The sequence below is a fragment of the Glossina fuscipes genome, unplaced genomic scaffold, assembly GCF_014805625.2.
Source record: "Glossina fuscipes isolate IAEA_lab_2018 unplaced genomic scaffold, Yale_Gfus_2 26, whole genome shotgun sequence".
NCBI lineage: Eukaryota > Metazoa > Arthropoda > Insecta > Diptera > Glossinidae > Glossina > Glossina fuscipes.
Window position 1 is genome coordinate 7744242 of NW_023998421.1, and position 5992 is coordinate 7750233.

Sequence of the window (5992 nt, forward strand, 5' to 3'; positions counted from 1 at the left end):
TTTTTTTTTTTTTTTTTTTTTTTTTTTTTTTTTGGCAATCATCTATAAGTTAATTATGTGACAAATGCTTCTAAATAATTTTGAAATTTGAGTGAAATTTGCTTTAACGAGGCACACATTTTCAATTAAAAAGACAACAATTTTTTCGTACGTTCCAACGCAATTATTTCGCCTTGAATTTAACACATGTGTGTGGTGCGAAACGGGCGCAAATGCTTTAAGAAATTTTCCGGTTGAATTAATGGAATTCGCGCACATTTCATAAATAAAAATTTAATATTCAAACAATTTTTTATGCACAACGAGTATTTAATTAATTCTAATAGGACCATATGGCTTTATAACGAATTATACCACGATGTGCCTCTCAGGCACCGTACCAGAATCATGGGAATAATTAACTTAAAACATTGCGCAGAGGCTACATTTTTTAGAATGTGACTTGGGACCAAACTTTTAAAGATCTAGTATTAACTTGTATACGATATTTCTTTGCAAGATTGGGTGAAGTCCATCCTGTCTGTCTGATCCATCTGTTGTCTGTGTGTATTGGAAAAAGTATATTATATTTTGTTGTATCTGAAAACATGTCTTTTGTCATCATAACTTTAACTATAACCTAAGGGAGCACTTGGCTTTAAATTTAATATTGAATTTCAAGATTTAAACTGAAGGCTCCGTGACTCCTTAAGAGTTTTGCAAACCTTAACGGGAGTAACAAAATTGTTTCATTTATGGTTGCAGAAGCGAACACAATGCCCAGTGCATTTTGTGATGATAGTTTTAGGAAATCCGGCAGCATCCTATAGATTTATGTAGAAATGAAAAACAAGGGCTTCATCGTGCGTCAGATCCTCGAGCGAGTTGATCCTCGTATATGATTCAGAATATTAAATAAACCGAAATCTAAGACTAAATTCAATGCACACAACAAGGCATTGAACTCATAATCAAATCTTACGTAACAACAGGTGTCCTATCGGATTCGTGGTTGCTGGAGCACAATTTATTGATGCTTTTTGTATAGCACAATAGAGATTTAACATGACGGACATGAGATTTTAGTAATAATAATGATCATGAACTTCACACATGGATCTCACAAGTTTTGTGCAACATTGCTGAAAATTTCTTTTCCAAAAAAAAAAAAAAACGAATTTAATAAAAGGTTTCCTTAATCGTCAATTTAAAAAATTCCAATTTATTGCGTTTGTAAGTTTCGCAAAACTCTACCGAGTAATTTCATTTTCCATAACATGTTCAAAACCAAACGGAGTTTAATGTACGAAACATTAGTTAACAGGTATTGTAAATTCATCTCAGATCGAACATTGGCTTTTTGCTTTCAAATGTAAAACAAAAAAAAAAACACAACATAATGCTGTCAGCGTTCATTCACCTGAGATTATTATCGCATTAGTTCTGGTTTTTAGCAAAGTATGTCGCAAAAACCGGTTAAACGGAAAAAAAATTCAAAACACGTGCTAAACCTTTTAATCAAATACTTGTATATCACTGCTATTCATTCATTCTGTCACTAGTGGTTTACTAAGTAATTCAATATATGAAGTACTACGAACAGAGTGATATATTAAATTTTTCAAAGCTTCAAAGGCCGTGGATGTTGCAGCACATAAGACTTCAAAAGATATATGCTTTAATGAAGGGTGTGATTAGTCGAATCGATTTAGTCGTATCTCCCGTTAATTTGTCCCCAGTAATTCGAACGATGAGAAGAAGCCTCGCTTAGTCTATAATACTTGAGCTTAAATTTTGCCTTTTTCGGTGCCGTCCGTTGCTTAGTTGCATTTAATTTGGAAGAAAGTGAGCCTATTTGTAGTGCACATTATACTGCATAGGGGATAGCCTGAAATACACTACATCTTCGGATTGTCAAAGTTTATTTACTCAGGGATTTAGTACCGTTCTTTTAAACTAAAATATATTTTTTACTTTTTAGTTTTGTGACTAAGCATTATTCGAAAGAAGCTGAAGAAGTAATATTTTGCAAAAACTGTCATTTACGAGGATGACTTTAGAAGAAGTATTCAACTTGATATAAGAAAGCTCGCTAAACTTTTCCTAGCGTCATTCAATAGCCGCTTGTAATGACAATTGTCGACCTACGCAAAATAGTCATTAATGGTCGAACCATTTCTGCAAGTTCCGAACGAGAAAATCTTCCCCGAAAGCCATATCTGGCAAATAAATAAGAAATCGTTCCCGTCCTGTATAGACAGTTGCTTTGCTTATATTATGACACCTATCCTATGCACTACTTTTTCATGATCAAAGTTGCAGGCATGGTGTATTTATTACTTTGAAATGGTGACCATGCTTGCGCACTTTCACTATTTTTGGCATGATCGGCCTGCATATTCGATAACTGCAATATTCGACATGGCTTCTCATTTAACAAGCGAGAGGACAGACAGAAGCCTATCTTTGCTACGATGTTAGATGGGTTGGATTGAAATGCTGTAAATAAAAGAATTTTATGACCATAATGATGATCGATCCAGCAAATACTAAGTAACGTAGTATCTTTAAAATGCGCCTTAAATCAGCCTCGTAGTGGTATACGTTATCTATTTTGGGACTAAGCTCGTATGTTATATAACCGCGGCGCAACTAGACGCTTAAGCTTACAAAGTTGTGTAACGAAACTTATGTTTATAGTCAGAATGAATTCATTTATTTATCTATAACTTTTTTTGATTTTTTTTAAAGCATTTTTTCAAACATTTTTGCCTTTTTTATGTAAAAATCATTGTTTCCTTTAATGTTTAAATTAAACATTACCCTATTTTAACTGAATATTATTCACATACACACGCACGTGTTCATATCAATAAATAGTCCTTGTGTTGCTTCGGTTTAAGTTGTCGCTCCATGAAAGTCTTCATAAATTTTGTAAATTGCTCTTATTTACCAATCTCTGGCTGTCTATTCATCAGTTTGTCTTTGAAATTTTGAAACTAATTGAAGGAATAATTTCGCTCTTACCTCGTTAGAGCAATTTCACGGACCAAGTTGCAGAAACAGCCTAAAACGCTTACAATTAAGCTAACAAAAGACAAAAAAGTAAAAAAAATTTAAATGAATTATCCTCTCCCCTCCCATTCTAGGGTAGAAATAATTAATAGAAGTGCTATGTCCAATGGGCTACTGATATTCTTCGATTCTAACACTGGTATCAGATAAGATTAATTTTTTGTTCACTTTTATGCTTGACAGCACCTGCGATGTGAGGGCACCTAGAAGAGCTTGAGGTAGGCCCACCTTTTATTGTATCAATCGATATACAGAATCACTTTCTGAATCGATCTAATCTGGTCAGCGGGTTTATCGGTCTGTCCCTCTTTTATTCAACCTATAGACGGCAATTTTTGAGATATTTGGTACACTGATGTATTTTGGCTTAGGAATACTTTTTCGCCCATTTTCTACATAACACTACAGTTTTTTAATTTGTTTATTGATTTTTTTATATTCCTTCGATTTACTTTGAGTTATTAAATAATTTGTTCGAATTTTAATTTATATTTTATATTTTACTATCATTTTCAGTTGACGTCATGGTATACAACACATTGCCGGCCGTAAATAAATTGCATTTCAAAGACTCTTGATCAGCCTTGAAAAGGTTAATGCGCGCACAAAATGCCTCACATGAAATTTGTTTTTATTTTTTTTTTTGATGATTTTATTACAACTAAATTTTTCAAGTATTTTAATAAAATTTTTATGTTCATTTCGTACACAGGCATTTCAACATCTGCATTTGGCCTAGTAAAAGTATTTATTGATGTCATCTTCAATATAATTAAATTAAATTTTTTTTTTTTTTTTTTTTTTTAATTTTTATAGCGTAGATATATACCGTTTTGAACTTATAATAATTTATTATTAATAGAAAATTTAGTTAATTTAATCTCTTTATATATGAAATACATCCAAAGAAATCTTACATATATGTTACATCACCGTTAATGGGTTAAGGAAATTACTTTCGCAAAAATAAAAACAATTAATTGGTATCTGTAGAACTAAACAAATCAAATTTCTTTAATAATTTTACTGCGTTTTGTATAAAAAAAAATTATGCAATAAAATCAATTCAAAAAATTTTTATTACTTTTTTTAATAATGCATTCAATTATTGTGCTAATACAACTTAATGGTTTTTAAATGGTTTTTATTTTCCTTTTCTCTTATTGATACTTTCATTGGGGGGGGGGGGATAAGAAACGAAACTTGTCACAACTTGTCGAAACTTGTTAGGAAGAACTCTTAGGAAGATGCTTGCGACTGTAACATTTTGAAAACAATCATGAGCTGCTGCAACTTAGCCAAGCGATTAATTTCACTCTCTGTTACTGCTAAAACAACTAAGACGACTGAAGCGCGAAATTGAAGCGATGCGTTGAGAATTCATCAACAGAGAAGCTTGAGAAAGGTGAGCTGGGAGGCTTCCTAACACTTCTTTCTATAAGGCGCAGCTTATCTTAAGCTTGAGAAGAGTTAGCTGAGAGGCTTCGATATATTCGTTCTATAAGGCGCACCTTAGCTTGAGCTTGAGAAGGGTTAGTTGGGAGCCTTTGGTTCAGTCATTCTACAGGGCACGCCTTCTCTTCGGCTTTCTAAAATGGATCTGAGTAAATCATTTCGATGAGTAAATTTTTCGCCCATGTTGTGGATAACTTTATACATTGACATAAAAATTTATTTCGGACCTTCCATAATCAAATCTGCCGGCGCTGTTTGTTGATACTGCTTGCTGAAGCTTGTTATGTACCTTAGCATTAAATTTTCATAAGCTAAGCTGATCAAGATCTCTTCACTAAGATACTCGCAATAGGTAAAAGACTAATTATGTCGTACATTATGAGCCATGTACGCAGACATCCACATGTACACGCAGAAAAATGTTTGAAAATTTTCTGTCAAAGTGTATCTAAAATGCTTTCTATAAACCAAACTTAAGTAATTATTACTAATATTTTTTTTCTTATTATTTAAATGCGAACTTGTCTTTTTAAGTGATGTCGTTCGTGATAGGAAGAAGTCATCATTTAATGTACAAGTAAACATAAAAAAAACTCTCTTGCAATATCTGGCAAAACCTAACGCGTAATTAAAGATTGGATGAACAACAGCAATTACAACTTTTTTTTAAAACAACTTATCATGACATGCAGCCACATTCAATGCCATCCGGTGTTGGTGTTACAAAATCAAAAAGGCACACGTGTTTTAAGTTTTTAACTGAACATATTCGTGTTACATAAATCTTAACGGTAATGCAATTGAGAAAATTAATATGTGTCCGGTATTAAATTATCGTTTTCACCTTCAATGATATACATTAAGTTAAATGCATATATATACATATATGTATATATCTTAAAGGAACGAAATAAGAAAAAATTGCGAAGACGATGTTTGTGGTTATTGCAGCTGAAAGCGAATTTTTTATACTCAACGGGATATTCTCCAATGGCTTCTTGAAGAAAATGGTTTTTGATTTTCGGTGTTAGTAAGAAACTTACGAGGCATATTTAATACTTACTACGTGCAAAATTAAGACGTACAGGTCCGTCTCTCCATCTGGTGTCTGACCATGTAGATATTTGTTCAAGCTACAGGTCGCAATTTTTGGTACAGTGACTTACTTTGCTCCAACGACGAACGCTTTTGAACGGTTCGGTCCACTTTTTCGACCACTCCCAATAATTGCAATTTTCAAAAATTCTCGGCAAAAGTGCTTAAGTTATAATACTTTGCCATTCTAAATGGGTATGAAAACTTTGGACTGACTGGGGCAATTTTTGAACCCGCTCTCATATAACGAAAACTGAAGTTCATATGACAGAAAGGTTTAATTTTCAATGTTGCAGAATGAAAATTATATAATAACAGTAATTTACCACAAAAAAATGAGCTGCAGCAAATTCGGAACAACTCGGTCAATTTTTTTAATTCGTACCCT

The 5992-nt window shown here is 32.8% G+C and overlaps 1 long non-coding RNA gene across 2 annotated transcripts in view; it reads left to right on the forward strand.

Annotated features, from left to right (window-relative positions):
• LOC119635330 overlaps positions 1–3929 on the forward strand; it is a 13715-nt gene extending 9786 nt beyond the window's left edge. For both annotated transcript variants that reach the window (XR_005247052.1, XR_005247051.1), the window contains exons 3-4: positions 3571–3646; positions 3767–3929. This is a non-coding gene — a long non-coding RNA (uncharacterized LOC119635330). The remainder of the gene's footprint in view (positions 1–3570; positions 3647–3766) is intronic.
• Positions 3930–5992: the final 2063 nt, after the last annotated feature.